Genomic DNA, 18995 nt, shown 5'->3' on the forward strand with positions numbered 1-18995 from the left:
TGAAATCACAACACCCTCCTCCAACCCCCCGTTTATTTAGCGTCCTTCACAGAGGACGATGTGTTCGAGCAGCTCGCTATCGACCCAGATTCCGGATTCCTGGACCGGGTTCGTGCCCCCCTACGCTGACATCTCGTACTGTAGGGAGTGACTTTTTCGGGTTAAATGCCTCTCTCAGATTCGGGGGGTAACAATCAGGCGCTATTTCTAAATCTGTAATTCAGGGAGAAATCGGGCGATAATTGTGCCTTCGGGTGTTATCGGGTGTTTTTGTTTCTCCTCTTGTCTATTAAGTCCTTTCCTAATCTCTCTTTCTTTCTTTTAATTATTTTTTTTTTTATTTTTTTGCGGAATCGTGATTTTCAGCGGTAATCCCCGAAGGCATAGACAATGACACAAATGGGTGTATTGCTGGGAACGTAACCCAAGCAGCACAATGTACTGAAAGTCGAGTGCAACAGGGGTGGACGGTATGTGTCTTATCACCGTCTTTAGTTTCACGGGTCTCTTCAAGGCCTTTCACCTACCCGTCCACCCCCATTGCACTCGACTTTCAGTACATTGTGCTGCCTGGGAAGTGACCCATTCTGACATGTGTTACCCAAGCAGCACAATGTACTGAAAGTCGAGTGCAATAGGGGTGGACGGGTAGGTAAAAGGCCTTGAACAGACTGGTGAAACTAAAGAACATTGATAAGACACATACCGTCCAACCCCTATTGCACTCGACTTTCAGTACATTGTGCTGCTTGGGTACACGTGGCGACCTTTGTTTGTACTTCAGTGGAAACGTCACTTGAGGATTTCATAGTGACTGGAAGTCGGAGGTCAGTTCGGGGAGGGGGGGGGGCGGCAATAACCGGGCGGAATCGGGTTTAATCTGAAAAGGTCAACTACAAGCAGTCCTCTGTGGAGACCGCACGTGCTGCCAAAAGTTTCAGGAAAATATGTTTCGCAAAGGGAAGGGACAGAGAGAGAAAGAAAGTTCTGTTCCTGAAAACTGGATGCCCGCCCGCATCTGTTCGCATTAACCCATTTATCTGTAAAGAAACGGCAACAAAACCCCGCTCACGGCGGATGACGCCCGCGCGAGCGTGCCGGGAAAATGTTTCCGGCATCTTCTGCTCTTTGTGGTGTTGTATCACTGTTGAAACACGTGTAAGCGATAACGATTACAAGGATTCTCCCAAGCAGAAAAATGTACTGAAAGTCGAGTGCAATAGGGGTGGACGGGTAGGTGGAAGGGCTTGAACAGACTGATGAAAGTAGAGAACATTGATAAGACACATACCGTCCACCCCTATTGCACTCGACTTTCAGTACATTGTGCTGCTTGGGCTCCGACACTTGCGGAGAACACTGTTCGCAGGTCTTTTTTTTTTTTTTGTCGATTCCTCGTCAGTCCCGCGGAGGAACAATGGCTATGAGCGGCGTGGAGACGTGGACAGATGGAAGGAGGACAACAGGAAGCAGTGGGGTTCGTTTTCGTCCTGGGCCGACTTCTGGGGGGAGGGGACTGTGACGAAATTCGTATGGGAAGTCTGCCGAGACACCTATATACTATATAGGGGACACCTGAGACGGTATAGCTGAGTGGTAGGAATCGAAACCGTCACCTGCCAGTCTTCAGGTATGACCTTGGTGCTACAATGGCGCTGGTGTAGTGCGCTTTAGATGGACGATTTTGCTAAAGTTTATCGGACCTCAGTAATCAGAACGAGTCACAGAATATGTATCTATCAAAACAAAAAGAAATATGTAACGGTCAGAAATGACGATCACCGACGTGAATGCCGTAGCGAAAACCATATTGCAGACCGGTGTACAACAATATTCGTGGCAGGGAAGGACTTAATATTAGAGTTGATATAAATATTGAGCTCTACCAGCTCCCGTGGCGTATAGTGGTTAGGATGATCGCTTTCCACGCCGAACTGGGAGACGACACGGGTTCGAATCCTGTCAGCGGCTGTGTTGTCTGAGGTTTTGCCAGGTCTTCCGAAGACTTTCCAGAAGAATGTATTATTATTATTGTTATTATAATACAACGGGACAGTTTAGAGCGGAGTTAGCGCCTGTCTTCGTCTCTTCTGTCCATCGCTATACACTCTGAGAAAAAAAGGAGTTGAAAGGGAGTTTAAGTCAAAGTTACACCCCCCGCACGTTATTGGCTCGCTTCCAAGTCGCCGCGCCGCTGCATTTTTTTCTGTTTACGTGAATTTCTTCATTCTTTACTCCCGTTACTTAAGCATTACTCCCCAGGGGAGTGTTATAGAGACGCGTCGGAAAAGACAATATACATTTCCACACTGATGATTTTTTACTGTTGCTTACAGCAGTATATCATAAAGATATTCCATGTACCATCACTTGAATGTTTCAGTCAATTCTTGCGCTTAAGTATAAAAAATGCATTATTGTTTAAGCAGTAATACTAGTAAAATATATTATTAACTTCCCAATAGAGTAAACCTAACCCTACCAAGGAGTTTACTTCACACCCGTCTGCAGGGTGTATGAGGAGACCGGTATGGGTGTAAACTAAACACCTCGCCCCTGGGCGTCTATTTTACTCCATGGGCCCTAGGCGTTGCTTTCACTCCCGAAAGGGAGTGGTTGCTTGCAGTGTGGGTGTTTGGGCATTTTACCCCCGAAAAGGAGCTTATTTCACTCCTTTTTTTCTCAGTGTGTAGTGAGTATCATCGGAACATGCCTGTTACCTGAACACTACACCTGGCGATACCGCTGAGAGGAAAGGGGACCCAGGCCCTTTTTGCTCTGATTCACCGTGTACCCTGATGGACATAAGATACGTACATGTGTGTCTAAGACAAAAACATTATGCCACCGTGCCATGTATCGTGTTTACTCTTTCGCAATCGCGGGGAGAGCTGCGAAGTAGTTGTAGCCCGTAGTATAACGTAACTACCAGTGGTGGCCAGTAGTTAAACTACCTGATTGTAGTTAAAAAGTAGTTATCAACTACTGCAGAAACGTAGTGTGCAACTACTAGTTAAACTACTATTTCGAGTAGTTAACTACAGTAGTTAGGTTACTGCAGGCGCCAACTACTTCCGATTTTGCCGCAAGTTTTACGGCACGTTTTTGCTTCCGACTTTTACCTTGAGCTAGTTGTTTGATGAGAACGGAGGGGCAGAGCTATTGTACCGTGCATGTGTACTAAATCTTCACCTTTATCACTGCTTGTGATTCATATTTAGGTGTCCAAGAACAGTATAGAATGGGTTTGGTGCTGATGGGCAACGTTAAGTAGTTAGAGATGTAGTTGCAATACGTTGCAATAGTTAAAGAAGTAGTTTTAATTACCTCCCCTGAAAAGTAGTTGAACTACTAGTTAAACTACTCCATCGCGAAGTAGTTAGTAGTTATAGTTAAACTACTGTAGAAGTAGTTAGTGACCATCAGTGGTAACTACCATAGTTAACTACAGAAAAATGTAGTTGAACTACTAGTTATATACAGTGAACCCTCGTTATTATGACCATGGTCGTTCCCGAAAAGTTCGGTCATAATGCGGAATTGTCATATTAACGGGGGATTTGCAGAAGTTGCACTGCATTGTTCCCGAGAAGTATGGTCGTAAAGCGCTTATGTCAGATTATCGGGGGTCATATTAACGAGGGTTCACCGTATTACATTCTCAGAGACAGTGGTTTCTAACTAGTTTTTAACTACTACGCAGCACTTTAACTACACGTAGTTAACTGCTTGCCATCACTGCACGTCAGCATCCCACATTGCACACCACCGCCTCAATCCACGCGAGGGATACATGATAGCCGCGTATACTTTATTATATCCTTCCTCGCACGAGGCTGTCTATACCACGCGTCTGTACCGTGCTTTATAAACATCCACAGGAACTCCGTCGCATCCGCGTTGAAATAGCGTGAAATCACAGCTCGCACATGGAGACAGGTGAGACCGCATACAGGGCGGGATTACAGTCACGTCTAAGCGTTAACAAACATGAGCGCCGCATGTGGTGCACGAGCTAAACAGGGCCTCGTCTGAATAACGAGCCCCACCTGGGGCGATAGAAGAGGGTCGGCGACCGACGGTTCTTGCGTCATAATCGATGCCCCTCAAGAGCTCTATTTTCATTCTCAGACACCTGCATTGACTACGCCTGTTATGTCTCACCGTGAGCACCCCCCGAAGCACAGTATGTACAGAAGGCGTTAGTCTCTCTCTGCATATTAACCAGTCCGGTCCTTTCGGAGCAATGTACTTGAAGGAGTGATAATCGAGCAAGAGGAAAAAAAAACGTTCAGTTTCGGTTTCGTTTTCCGGTTAGCGACCGTGACGCAGACGATGCTCCTAGGGTACACGAGTTCTTCTTGCAGACGACAGATGATGGTGCCAATAGACACACCTTACGTGTAAATTTACGCCAATTAGTCGATCGAATGGCATACAGTGTGAAACCGGCACCATCTCCAGACTGACGTCCCGAACCCGATAGTTTAACGCACTGTCTGCTTTGTATAAGATGCAAAAGAAAGCAATTATTACCTCCAACGATGAAGTGTTTTGTGTTCATACGCAAACCAATCGAGCACATGTTACGGGTTCCCGTGATGTCATACCAATGTCGCAAAGCGGACGGGTGCGTGCTCAATAACAATATGGCGCAACTGTTGAAGTATCCAGGGTGATGAATATTACTAACCCCCTTCTTTAAGGCGGAATGATTCATGCTGTCGATTCTCCCCACGTATATTCGAGCTTCTTCGCTGCAATGTGAAAAAGCAAAAAAAAAACTCTTTCCGCATCCATTCCACCCGTAACTCCTCACGCTATTCTATCCTTACTGGCATCATAGTCACGGAAGGACGGCGAAAGGATGGCACGTCGTGACTACCAGCCATTCATTTCGACTTCTCTGTTGATTGTAATAAGCAGCAGCAGCATTCCCTCTTGTAGCTATATTGCGCAATCACCACCAACCTGCGCATACCTCACGCTTGCACTTTCAGCGAAGAAATGAGGAACAACAAGAACGCGGTACAGTTGAGGGACGGCGTGCGTGACAAAAGTTACGAAAGCGGAAGGCACGCGAAAGGTCACCTCAGTGTTGTTCTTAAAAAAAAAAAATAATGTGTCAGTCAAATTGTGATTGATCTAACGAAACCTGCATGAAAAACCTGGCGAAACCTGGCGGTAACCAACGCGTAACGCACAGGGTGCAAATTATGTCTGCGCTTCCGACAGCCTTGATGCACAGCGCTGTGGTTATAAGGGTTGTGTGTGACTGCCTAAGTTAGGCTGGTATTTGCATCAGAACGATAAAAAGGACTGCCAGGTACGCAAACACAAGAGTAAAAACCGGGACTAGTGTAACCAAATTTGATTACGTGTATAGTGAAGTGTATAGTAAAGTAGTAGTATATAGTAAGTGTATAATGAAGTGTATAGTGATAATACTGCACCCAAATTTGATGAAGAGCGTCCGCTCGAAACGTCAAGCATCCTAAGTATCATCCTCCCACTTCTTCCCCTTTTGGGTACACTAGTCGCGGTTTACACTCCATCTCATCGTCATCGTCTATTGTTGTTGTTGTCGTCGTCCCGGTTTTTACTATGGCATTTGCATCGATGGGAACCTACATTCTAAACCTGACAGCATGAAGGCATATAGACGCCTAAAAAACAAAGCATCGAGAATACTGAAACTCATCCAGCCGTGAAACCACGCCAGCGCGGGATTGGTCACATGCTTATGCTTGGAACGGCCGATGCTCCCGCTTCACCGACGTCAGAACTCGAGTCCGGAGTTTCTTCGAGGATTTGTATATCGCAAAAATCATCTTTTTCACCTAGCATAATGCGCATAAACCTAGCATTGGTTAGCGTGCTGGCGCCACGTCACGTCGAAACTGGGAGGTACCCGGGTTCGAATCCCGGTGCCGGCTGTGTTGTCTGGAGTTTTTCTCAGACTCTCTTAGACGTATATGTCGGCACAGTTTCCATAGAAGTCGGCCCAGGAGGCCTAATCGCTTCATCGTCGTTATGATCGTTACAAGCTAACGAGTGGCGGGAAATTCAAAAAGGTGGGGCACGTGACACATTGCGGGTGACGTATACCACGGCCTTCACGTATCGCGCGAAGAGCGCTGCGCACGTGTTTTATCACGTGGCCACCTTTTTAAATTTCCCGCCCGCCTTTTTGAATTTCCCGCCACTCGTTAGTTTGTAACGACTGTAACGACGATGAAGCGATTAAGCCATCATATTCCATCATGCTCCATATTCCATCATCCTCTGTGAGGTTTACAACAGCGAGCTCTTTCATTAGCACCACCCACCACCTGAACCTATCATTTGAACATAACCCCATGGACGGCGGATTTTAAATGGCGTTGCCCACAGAAACAGCTGTAGCTCAAAAGTCAGAACACGACCTCGTCGTTGTACGATACAACCACTGGGTTTTCCGTACTGAGACTAAAGCAGAAAACGGAGCTGTGTGTGGAGTTTGGCCATCCGAAAGTACGTCAACATTGCGGGAGGCGCCGAAACAAATGTAAAGATTATCTTTAAACACAATGTATATTGGCACCCTCGAGTTATCTACGAAGAAAATAATAATTCGTCAGAAGAAACAGCAGGGAACACGCATACAAACGCATTTACACACACAAAGCATAACGAAAAAAATAATAATAATAGTAATGAAATTTTCTAGATGGTCCGGTTGGTTGGCTGGCTTAAGAAACGAAAAAAAAAAAAAAAGATGGGAAAACACTGCCCGGTATTGACCGAATCTCTATATACCTTCCTTACGTATTTTGCCTCGTATGTTTCTCGCAAGTATAAGCGCACGAACCAAAACGTCGTTACTGTGGTGGAACTCGTACAGTGCGTTAAATCAGCAATGGGGGTGCCCTTATCCCTTCTCTTTTTGGTGCACGTGTATATACCAGGGATGGGCATAATTACATTTTCTGAGTATTTAAATATAAATACAAAATACTTTGTTGAAAGGGGTATTTAAATACTCTTCATAAATACTTTTCAACATGAGTATCTAAATACAAAATATACCGTAACTACTATTATAAATACTGTGATGACATCTGGAATTACAGAAATAACGATGATCATAACAACAAATCAGCAACGCACAATAGCATTTATTTGTTAGATAATCACGGCGATTTTAATATTAGAAGTTTCTCGAAGACTGCATCTTTTAGGCATCTTCTGTTTTGCCGTATACAATCGAATTCGCTAAGAAGAAAAGCATCTCCTCAGGTGCCAATGAAAAAATGCTTGTATTAAATTTGACGAAGATGCTTTGTACAACGAGGTGGGTAGTCGAGACCGTTGTCCGCAACAACAGTGAGAAACTTGTCATCTAAAATGGTGTGTCACATGCTCATGCTTGCGCAAACACGGCATAACTGTGCCCCAAACTCACCCTTCTTCCCGAAAGGTAAAATGCAAGGCAACTTAAGAGTCAGTATATACTGTATTTAGGAGTATTTATAAAGTATTTACAAGAATAAATACCCGAAAATTGGTATTTAAATATAATTATAAATACATTTTGCAAGTCTGTATTTAAATACAAAATATAAATACATGTATTTATATTTTAAATAGTATTTTAATTACAATGTATTTAAATACTGCCCATCCCTGGTATATACATACATTTATTCGTTTCATTTTTCCAAAGAAGAAAAACGCTTGCCCGCTCACAAACCAAACGAACCTTCCCCAAATCATACGACGCAAAGGTACGTGAAATCCAATTCAAAAAAAAAAAAAAATTCTTCCTCAAGCACGACTTTTTGTAGGTCTCCAGACTGGGTCTTCACGTGCACGGAACTGTTTCCCAAATAAAGCACACACAAAAAAAAAAAAAAAAAAGAAGAAGAAGAGTTGTCTAAAGGTTAAAGCGCGTGTTCACATACTATATTGTTTATCTAGGTCGCGTCCCTGGTCCTCATTTGATTACATAAGCAAATTGGACCCGGAAATGAAATAAAAATGAGGCAAAGAAAAAAAGGCCATACGGAGTGCATCCACTGGGAGAGACCTGTCCGTCTCTCTCTTCTCCACTATACGTACACTCTCGACGTCGCTCTGTGTACTCACTTTATGTAATCCTCGACCGGGAAGAGGATTTTTTCTCTTCTCTTTTTTTTTTCTTCTTGGCAAACCGACCCTTTCTTCTTCTTCTGCTTTAGCCCTTCGCTGCTATAGCCTGACCTCGAGCGCTTTAGTCGCCTTTATCTTCTTGCGAAAGTATTTTATTTTACTTCTTTTTCGCCGCAGTATATGGGAATCTTGGGTGGCCTTATAGTTGAATGTAGGCCTTAGGATATATACTTTTTTTTTCTTTTCTCTCGTCTGTTTCGTTTTCGAACTCGGCGTCAGCGACGTTCGCAATACCGTTTGTTGTGTGCGCTGAAGTACTTTTGAAGCTGCGTATGCGGTATATCGTAGTACTTATGCTCAGCTTGAGCTTTGTGTCATCATCGCTTCTCCATCATTTATGGTTGCTGTTGTAGAGAAAGGAACAGAAGACGAATATGGGGCACGTGACACAAAGCTCAGGCTTTCCATACAGTGCACGTGCATCAGCTAAACGGGAATTTTGCGCTTATTATCTGTAAGCGGTATTCCGTCTTGCGTGTGTCGACATATTTCGTTCACCGAGAACACAAGTTCCATTTTCCTTTAACGCACCGTATTTGTATTTAAACGCACAATGTATATTGACATATGTGCACATATTGACGTGTGCACAAACTAACTATGGCTCACAGTTGGTTTCATATAATCTTCCACGACATATTAATTCCCATATCCAAAACAACATTAACATCAGCTGTCTTTCAATTCGCTCAATAAAGGCCATGTATGTTCACTAGGATAGTCGTACTATTTCGTGTGTTCTCATAGCTTTTTTGTTTTATGCATCTTAATGCATTGTGTTCATTACGATTGTCTAACTCCGTGATTCATCTGGTTTGCTATTTGTCATTGCTGTTCGCTTTGCATTGTCTGGTTTGCTGTTTTGTCATTGCTTTATCTGTCGAGTGTACAAAGGGGGGTCAGACCTCGTCAAACTGCAGTTTTTGCAGCTTTTTGTCTGTATCCCCCCACCAAGTGTCATTGGTGAAATAAATTATTACTATTATTATTATATCCGTCGCAAACTAATCCCTGTAGGGCCTTCCTAGCAACATTTCCATTTCCTTATAAAAACGCAGGATCCCATTACCACGAACCGAACCGTATCTACGATACCTCATTACCCTAAGCTCCGTCGAACGGAAATAATCAAATACCAGCACCCGTAAACCCTCTACATCATAAAACGCGCCGCCTGCCTTAGCGAATTCACCACACACACACACACACACACACAAAAAAAAAAAAGTCACTACAGGCCATTCACTTGAAATCTCTCCGCGCGAAAACTACCTCGCGTATTATTCCGGACACCGAAACTCTGACTCCCCTTTTCCTACCTTCGTTCCGTATTCAGTTCCTCTTATCTCTGCGTGATTTGTTTTCAACGGTCGACAAAGTCACTGATGAGCTGCACGCCGTGCTCATCTACCGACGTGAATATTCATTCGGGCCGAGAGTCTGTGCGATATTAACAATTCAAGCCTGAACCCCCTCTCCCCCCTTCTCTCTCTCTCTCTCTCTTCGAAACTCTCGGCTCGCTGAGCCTGGTGTGATCATAAATGTATGACCAACTTCGTCCTGTTCCTATAAACCATGCAAAACAACCGCGAGTGGGTATTTCTTCGTTTGTACGCGAAATCTTCTCTCTTTTTTTTTTTCTTTTTTTCTGGCGTTGCTGCGTGCTGCTTGCGGTGTTCTATCCGCTTGGTTGCTCATACGTTGAAAAGCAAGAAGATTGCCCAGCAGAGCTGTGGCAGCAGAAAGCGGCCTGGAAATGAAGGTTGCGTTGGGTAAAAAGGAGACGAATGGTTGCGCTGGCGAAATGATGTACCTGTCGAGCTTTGGCGCGCAAAGCTGGCGCGTGACAGGTACGACTACTGGGTACGTTAATATAGTACCGTCTTATGCTCGCAATTGTGCAGACTTTTGAAAAGTTATCGATATGTTAGTAGCTCCGAGCATGGCGGGGTGAATTTGGTTTCGTGAGCACTAGAAACATTCAGAAAATGACGTGCACGGCACCATATAAGGCATTTCCATCGGCTTGCTTTCCTATATATCCGAATAATGCGAGGAGCAATTTTAGGGGACCACTTTCCTTCTTTTGAGGACCAGATGCATTGTCAGAACTACTTGACCCTTTCAGGACTAAACGCATGGAAGCTTATGCCAAGTCTAGGCACTATTTGCAATGGCGGGGAGCAATATTTCAGGATCAGGCCACTAAAATTTTAAGTAACTGCAGTCTAAAGGGAGTAGAAACCATGGTTCCGGAGTGAACAAAAAAAAAAATAAAAATAAATAAAATAAAAGAAACGTTATTTTTGGTCGAACCGGAACGGAACCAAAACCGAAACAAAATTTTATGCTCCCGAGAGGGAAACCGAAAATATGTTTTTCGGATCAAATGAAAAATTGAACCATTTGGCCCTCAAAGGTACGTATCGCAAGACCTCAAGTGCACAATACATGGCATCCATCGGGTGTTTGGGTAGGAAACTCCAGAAACTTCACAGTACAACAACGCTGTTGTTGTTTTTAAGTGTACAACAACGTGCCAAAGGCAGGAAGGGCGCCTTGTCATACGGACCTTCTAATCTCTCTTTTTATTTCTCTGTCTGGTGTAATGATTAAAGGAGATTATTTTCGTTGCAATCAATTCCTTTACACCATGTGAAACTGAACCGGTTTCGAGCCGTTATTATTTATTTTTTTTACTCCGAAGCTGAATCGGAACGGCACTGTTTTCTCTGAACCGAAACGAAAAATTGAACGAAAAATCTTTCGGTTCGACACCCTCCTAGAAACCGTAACTACTTCCCTTTTCCCTTATTAGAGTGTACAAAAGACGCATAATTGTGTTTCCCCCGAGCCAAATTAATATGCTTAATTCACCCTGTACGCGAAATTCCGGTTTGCACGCTCCATGCCAAACGCACCATTCAGTCTTTTTCCTTTCTTTTTTTTTTTTTTTTTTAGGTCACCTTCGTTTTTAATCTATCTCATCCTTCATTCACTGTTTGCTAGTTTATCCTTTATTTCCTAATCCTTTTCTTTTTATTAATTTTATTCTTTTCATTTTTCTTTTCAAAATAGCAAGCTGACGCCGGTTTTGCTGAACTCTCCTCCCTTTCTTTTTCTTTGTTCTAGCAACTATACCCCCCCCTCCCCCCCACCATCGAGTAAATGACATGGACATCGCAGAGAAGCACAACATCCGTTCAACTTCTAAATTAAATTTCTGTTAAACTGCAAATCGTACGTGTCCAAGAGCCCCGATTCGGATCGGCACCACTGCATCTCGACAGCGATCCAACAACGTGGACTACCCCGTCCTTAATAACACGTAAAAGTAAACATCGTAAACGAAAGAAAGAAAAACAAATGACGCACATACGTCAGCGACGCCCTCGTAAAGTAAAACGCTTGGCGTTTTTGCTGAATCTGCAGCGCACACGCAAAAAAAAAAAAAAAAAAAAAATAGAAAGAAAGAAAAAGTCATTGCGTATATAAAACGAGCTTACAGTATAAACAAACGCAAAGTTACCTGGCCAGAGGCTCTTCCTTCTTTTTCGCGCATCGACTACGAACGCACGAAGACCAGAAAAAAGAAAAGAAAAGAAAAGAAAAAGCTAATACCTATATCAAGGGGAGTGCGGCGGGGGGGGGGGGGGATCGGCTACATTCCGAGATGTTATCATTCATTCTTGCGACTGACTAATGACTGAAAAGGTCGTCCATCCTGCGCTGTCACCCTGTGTGAATAGCCAGAAGGCATTGGAACGTCACACGCTCCGTTAAGCGCTCACCACAATAACAGTGTACCGCGAAGCCTCCAGCGCCTCACCATGAAATGCTATATACTTCCTGGTTCGCTAACACCATGACAGCGTGGAGTGCACTGTTGAAATGATGGCACGTGCGAAATAAAACCACCTAGCAGACTGCAAGAACGGTGGTGGTGGTGGTGTAACTGCTTGCCGTAGTCGGCCTCGCAAGGCGGGCAACGTCACGACTAACCCAGGTCCGCTAAAAAAAAAAAAAAAAAAAAAAGGGGAACGGGAAAGACAGGACTGTAGATTCGGATTTGCAGTGAAGTCCAATGAGGGGATGAGCGATGAGCAGCGTTGAGCGATGAGCGGTAGAACACCAGAAAATGAAAATGAAAATAAAAATCACTGTGCAAGAACGGTATCCTGAAGGATACTGTGTAGTGAGGAAGCCTATCAAAAGGCCGAAAATCATAACCGCGGGATGCCAAAAAAGGTCGAAAAATTACAAGGTCGAGCAATCATAAGGCCGAAAGTCAAAAGGGCAAAGAGACTGAACACCTATGGTGAGCAACCCAGTGAATGACCACTGAGGGGGGTTGTTCTTTTCATAAGATTATGAAGACGTTTTGTGGCTATTGTATTAGAAATCAAATAACTGGAATACATAGAATTTGGTGCTCGGAAATAGACTGGCGAGAGAGAAAACAAAAAAGGAGCAATAATCATGTTTACTACAAAAAGAAAGTGTCTGGTGGGTGAATGAATTGTAGAGGAGATGGTGCTCCTCTACATCTGGTGACCCGAACGTGTCCAAGCAGCACAACATATTGGGCCAATACTGGACCAGTATTGCCAATATTGGGCCAATATGTTGTGCTGATTGGGTGATTGCCACCGTGTACAATAGACACATATAATAACACGGTGGTTCATAGGTCTTCTTTTCCTTTTTGTTTCCCCCCTAAGTGACCGAAAGTACGTTACTAACGCGAAGTTCGGTAAAATGATTTATTTGCTGTATTAATTCCAACAAGTCTATCCTACCTAATTTGTAGAGATTTTTTTTTATTGCAGTTGGAATAACAGTTTTCGTATGTATGGGGTTCCTTATTTTTCGGGCTTTCGGTTGTTCGATGTTTTGATTTTTCGGCCTAATGATTGCCGCCCTTGTAGAGACCTAGGTATGTGCTAGATCATAATCCTTGGACTTCTCCTAGCTTGAACTAGGCCTTAAACTTGGCCTTGGAGTACCAGTCAACTATTACTGTTACGAATTATTATTTCAACAATTGATCTATATCCTAATCGCCTTCTACACTTTTATATCCTCTCTTTTCCCCGCTATAGTCGTGACGCTGTCCACAGTTGTGAGGCCAATAAATGCATGCTGTTCACAACATCACCGCTGTTTAAATCTGTCAAATGCCTCAGTAATGAGACCCCACACATGAAAAACGAAGTTAGAAAAACCCACAATTCAGGTAACGAGTTCGAATACTTCTTCGCAAAACTTACGCAGCTGAATGCGTCTACGTGCGTTACCAAATTCCTCATTTGGCCTTAGGATGGTATGATCCAAAAACATCCGTAACGCTTCGCGCCGCTGGCGTGCCATATAAAGACATGAAATGTAACCGACTTCGGTTACATTTCTATGCAACTACTTCTAACCGAACTGCTACTATATAGCGCAGTCAAAAAATACCTACCAAGATAAATTAAACTGACTCGCAATTATTATCATTATTACTGAAAAAGAACCCTTTTGATGCCTTGAGCAGAGCGTCGAACCGAAACGTTTTTCGGTTTGTTTCGGGTTCGGCCATAAAGGTTCAGCTCCGGAGTTCACATTTATATCGGTTTCATTAACCGGTTCAGAGGCTTTAAACCGGTTAGCAACCGGTTCGAGGTTCTGATATGCTACAAAATTATAGGTAGCCACTAAAAACGATACAAGATCTCTTAGTTACGTTTTTATGCATTTATTTCTGTTTTTCGACCAACAGGAACCCCTTTCATCCCTTCACCTAGCAACATGCCGCCAATCTAGGCAGGCAGACCGCTCGAATCCCCACCCGAACCGGTAACCGAAGTTTTTATATCGGTTCCGGTTTCAGCTCCAAGATGGCGCTAATAATGGCGGTTCAGTTGCAGCTGAAAATTCCGGTTAATTCCGGTTTTGGGTTCCGGTTCGACGCACTGGCCTTGAGTCTGTGTAGTTCTAAAAAAAACACCATCCAGATTGACCCAGCCGATCATGTAAACGCGTTTAGCGTTTCATGCGAAACGCATGCCCGCAGCTCTTCAGTCACTCGCAGAGGAACACGTCTTTACCACCTACTATATATGTCGACGAGTCGTGGCTTGATCGATGACGGCTAATCTCATTACGTCTACCCGAACCTGACTCTCTCATTCCTATCCATTTCCTATCAGGGCGACGATTCCTGCAGACAAAACAGCAGTCGGCGGCCACTTCCTTGGGCTGTGTCGGAAACCGCGCTGCCTCCATCATGACGCACGGCGACGAGGTTTATCATCAATATCCGCTAATCCCCAAAGACGCCACGCGGGAAATGGACCGATAAATAGCCGCATAGAATCGTAAACAGCCACCTCAAGAAGGAGAACTTTTCCTCTCCAGATCCTCCAGCGTTTTACGCTGTGTAAGCAGAAGACAATAGCTCAGATAAGCTGCAACCTGTGTCAGCGTGAGAGTGCCAGCCACCTTTCTTTATCTCTTATCCTGTATGGTGGCCATTTCTGACTTACGATAAGTGCTTGTTTTTATGATTTCAATGCTATTACTGCTTCTACTACCGGCTACGAGTGCACGTTTCTTCCTGCACCTTCCTTCAAGAAGCACAAGAAGCTCGTAGTGCCCTACATATTTTGTTGGTTGGCCATTCCAGTTGTCAACAGGCACATTTAAACGGTAGATGGCGGTAGAGTAGTAATAAATACGCAATCGAAGTGTATGACACACTAGGAAATGTTGACGAACTTCATCTAATCCTTCAAATCATGTTGCTGGATTTTAGATATCTCACATTGAATGGAATCTATTCAAGAGTGCTGCCCAAGCAGCACAATGTACTGAAAGTCGAGTGCAATAGGGGTGGTCGGGTAGGTGGAAGGCCTTGAACAGACTCGTGAAACTAAAGAGCATTGATAAGACACATGCCGTCCACCCCTATTGCACTCGACTTTGAGTACATTGTGCTGCTTGGGTGGTCGAATTGAAAGAGCACTAATGTGCCCATAATGCAGCTGACCCGCATTCCTGCAGTTTCATGTTGAGGCATGATGACGAGATTTTCCGTATAACCAAGACACTACTGAGTAGCATCTTCGAAGACTACTCCATCCCGATGACTACCCTATCTGTAGTGCGGTCGGCGCCTGTCAGGGTAGCATACAACGCAACTGACAGGAAATCTATGGATGTCAGTGGAAGTACGTGCAGTTGTGTTTTCTGAGGTTACATATAGCTCCCTCAAAGAAGGCAGCTGCCTCGCATGCACAGCCGCCACCTGAAGGCCCACGCGTTTATAAGAGCACCTGTTTTAATGTCAACGTGGAAACATGAGAGGGGCTAGGAAATTTACTCTCTATACAGCCTTAGTGTTTTGTGTTCAGAGGAGGGCATTATAAATGACATATTGAGCGATACAATGTGTACGGCCACAATGATTACCTAACAGCTGCCCAAGCACTCCCATAGCAACAACATCTTCCAGACACGCTTGCTCTGCATGGCACGAGGGTTTCATAGATTGCGTTTTGTCACCATTACCCCGACATTATGAACTCTACGTACCATGGTGTAACAAAATTCAACGTAGCACCCCAGATGCGAATAAGATGCCCGAGATAAGTGGAACAGCTTATGCCTGAAAACTCAGCTAACGTTTTAAAATATGTGATTTGTTTTGTATCAGCCAAACGTGGTGACAAGGTGAAAGTGATAGGCAATGTCGTGAGAAGTATTCTATAGTCGACTTACTTGGAGAGGCAGTGAACAAGCTTGAACGAAGCTTTCCGAGGGTCCAGACAGAAATGCTACGGTGGCGACAAAGAGCCGGCAAAGACGGTTCTGAGACAGGTTTGCATCACAGAAGCTGTGCGTGCAAACACCAAAACTGTGGTGGATGCCTTGCAAGAAGATTTTCAAATTTTCAAAATTTCAAAGTTCAAAATTTCATTTAAAGAATATTCAGACCATCTTGACCCCGTGTCCTGAGAACGGCATATAACCAGGAGGCGCCTTCGAAGCATATGTACGACCAATTAACAGTGACAGCCATCTATCAGTGCGAAATTAAATACGTTTCTTTGGAACAAGTGTGGTTCAGATATTTGTGTACATATATTAAAAAAATATTTAGTGAAATTTAATGTGGGTAAGCGTGGAACCAAGAGCAAAATCCACGAAAAATTTTCATTAGGTAACACACATATTTACGAATGATGCGCTTGGAAATTGAGTTAATTTAACTGTAAAGCACAACTCACGTTTTTAACTTTCTGCAGATTAGCATGTTCCGAGTTCCGGTTGTATAATTACATGGGCTACGAAATGCCTGTTGTCAGCATTTCAAGGACGACTGTACTAAAATTTAAAACAGGACTACAGGGCCCATGCAGAAGGTACAATCGGTACCAGCATGCTTATGTATGATGTGCTACTTCAACTATCACTACACCTTATTTCTGTATACTTCAAACACTTTTTATGTATATGTACTAGATATCCACAAAACATGACACGGTGTCCAGAAACCCAAACATTAGTACTGGCTGTTAGACAGCTATTCATGTAATTGGCACCTCCTCGCACCATATTGTTGTCTACCAAACATAACTGTTAACGGAAGAGGTTCTGTTAATAATATAGTCCTGTTGGTGTCTCGACAGCAAACGTCCCATTTGATTTCATAGCGGAGTACCGGCGTAGGAGCCTCATATGTTTGTGCAGTCCATGTTTATAGTGTGCACCGGCTAATTCTCGTTGTTTAGCAGGAAAAAATTAGTCAGGAACAACGACAAAGGCAAATTCTTACCACAAAGCTAAGGGTACGGCACATGTTTATGTATAATGAAACTAAAAAGATTTTGTGAGACTTTCTTGTAATGTGTCTTGTATGCGGGGGTGTCATGGAAATGGTCTCTGACAGGAAAAATAAAAGTTGATAGAATCTACTGTTTTCACAAAATCTCAAAGAGTTTATTGCTTATGCATGAAAAATTGTCAGGTAATCTTGCTAATACAACAAGGACATTGGTTTAGTGCGGCCTCAAGTAGTGGTTCGGCAGTACAAAAAAAAGAAACATTACGTAACAGATAGCATTGCCTACAATTACGGACCTTCATTGATACGAAGTGTTTTGCAGCTAAACAAATTCTATAATTTGTCGTCACAATCGCAAATTGTGTTAAATTATCACTGAGCAACTCTGCCAGGCGTTGAATTATAACTCAATGCGTATCAATCCGATAACGTATTATGGCCGGGAACAATCACGGTGCACATCATGAGGTTCACTTTAAAAATGCGCTACCACGTAATTATTTAATTATATCACAGTACACTCGGTATGCACCATACCAGATACCAGTCGTGGCAACACATGCACGTGCACTCTAGCAAGCAAAATTCTACCACTTCCGCACAAAGGAAATAAATCTACAATATACCAACGAAAGGTATTTTTTAAACTTATCGAACACACTACTTGGCACTAGTCCACGACGGGCGCACCGGTCAATACGACATCGCAGCGGTCAAAAACCGACAGAGAAATACACGCACGCACATCACAACCACACACAGGTGCAATAATGTACAGAATCTTGTGCAGATCATAACGTAAAAAGAAACAAAATAAGGAACCAAATCTTCCGCGATCTCGGGGAAAATTGCAGCTCCACCAGCCATGATTTTCGCTCGGGAGAAAACCTCTCTCCTCCCTTCCTCCTCCCATACCCGCGCGCTGCGCATGCGCACTGGTAGAGGGAAGACCTCTCTCCGGCAGCGCGGCGAAGGGGCAACTCGCCGGGGAGGAAGAAGGCTTGCGCCGCTGTGCTGGGCCTAATCCGACGCTGTGCCGAGGCTTATCCACGTCACGACAACCACTTTCCGCAGTAAAATACTCCGCTTAGCGCGCAGTAAACGTAAGCAGACGGCAACGGACCAAGCGACAAGCCCACCTATGGGGGTTTCCGCTGTCGTTCGGGCAAGGTATAGAGGTATGGAAGGGGAGGGAGGAGAGACACGGGAAGATAGTGCTCGCAGAGAAAATCAAGGTGAGGCGACAACACAATTATGCGTAGAAAGGCTGAAGAAAGCGAGATCGGCGGGCACACACGCGCAAGTACAGGGGGTGAAGAAACAAAGTCACCACGGAAGGAGAGTCAAAGTATAGCTTGCGCATTGGGATGGAAAGATTCTGCATACGTGCGACAGACAGAAATAAAGAGGCTGCAAATGAAAGGGAATCACAAAACCAAGACGTTGTCATGGAAATGTGGGACATACCTTGGTTATGGTCAAGAAGGGCTATGTGGGATTTGGCAGGACCAGGGGAACTAACAGGGAGAGCAGGGGTTTCAAACAAGAAAGGACAGGAGGTGATGGTGAGCGTCGACCTGCACGCTAAGCGTCAGAGTGCGGCTGTCGCCCTCCGCCTTCCCGGCGAGCGAACCTGAGAGATAAAATAGTTCTCCACTAATATTTTGCTCCCGCTCACACTAGAAAGAAACGCATATACGTAGTTCCAAATATGATACAGAATCGTAGATTTATGCTCTTTTAACTCATAGCGTGCGTGAGGACATTACGAAATTTATGATGCGTCGCGTAGACCGGCGTATCACTCCGCTGTTTCTCTCAGGCGAGTAGGAGGACGCTGGCGCTCTGGCGAGGGGAAATGGAAGCTCTGGAATCGCGAAATATCTCCTGCGCGCGCTTTCATAGAGGTCGGTGCAGCTTCGCGACATTTGGCGTTTCGTGTATATATTTATAGCTTCCATAAAAGTTTACCGCTCTC

General features: G+C 44.1%; 1 protein-coding gene across 2 annotated transcripts in view; it reads right to left on the minus strand.

Moving 5' to 3' along the window:
- Positions 1–18632, minus strand: part of LOC135386212 (poly(rC)-binding protein 3-like) — a 417863-nt gene extending 399231 nt beyond the window's left edge. Inside the window, exon 1 of one of the 2 annotated variants that reach the window (XM_064616021.1) lies at positions 18485–18632. The gene's annotated coding sequence lies outside the window, so the exon portion shown is untranslated. Of the gene's footprint in view, positions 1–15951; positions 15976–18484 lie in introns of those variants that run through there. The other variant, XM_064616022.1, reaches the window with a different exon arrangement.
- Between the last annotated feature and the right edge of the window lie 363 nt (positions 18633–18995).

The sequence above is a fragment of the Ornithodoros turicata genome, chromosome 2, assembly GCF_037126465.1.
Source record: "Ornithodoros turicata isolate Travis chromosome 2, ASM3712646v1, whole genome shotgun sequence".
NCBI classification, from domain to species: Eukaryota; Metazoa; Arthropoda; class Arachnida; order Ixodida; family Argasidae; genus Ornithodoros; species Ornithodoros turicata.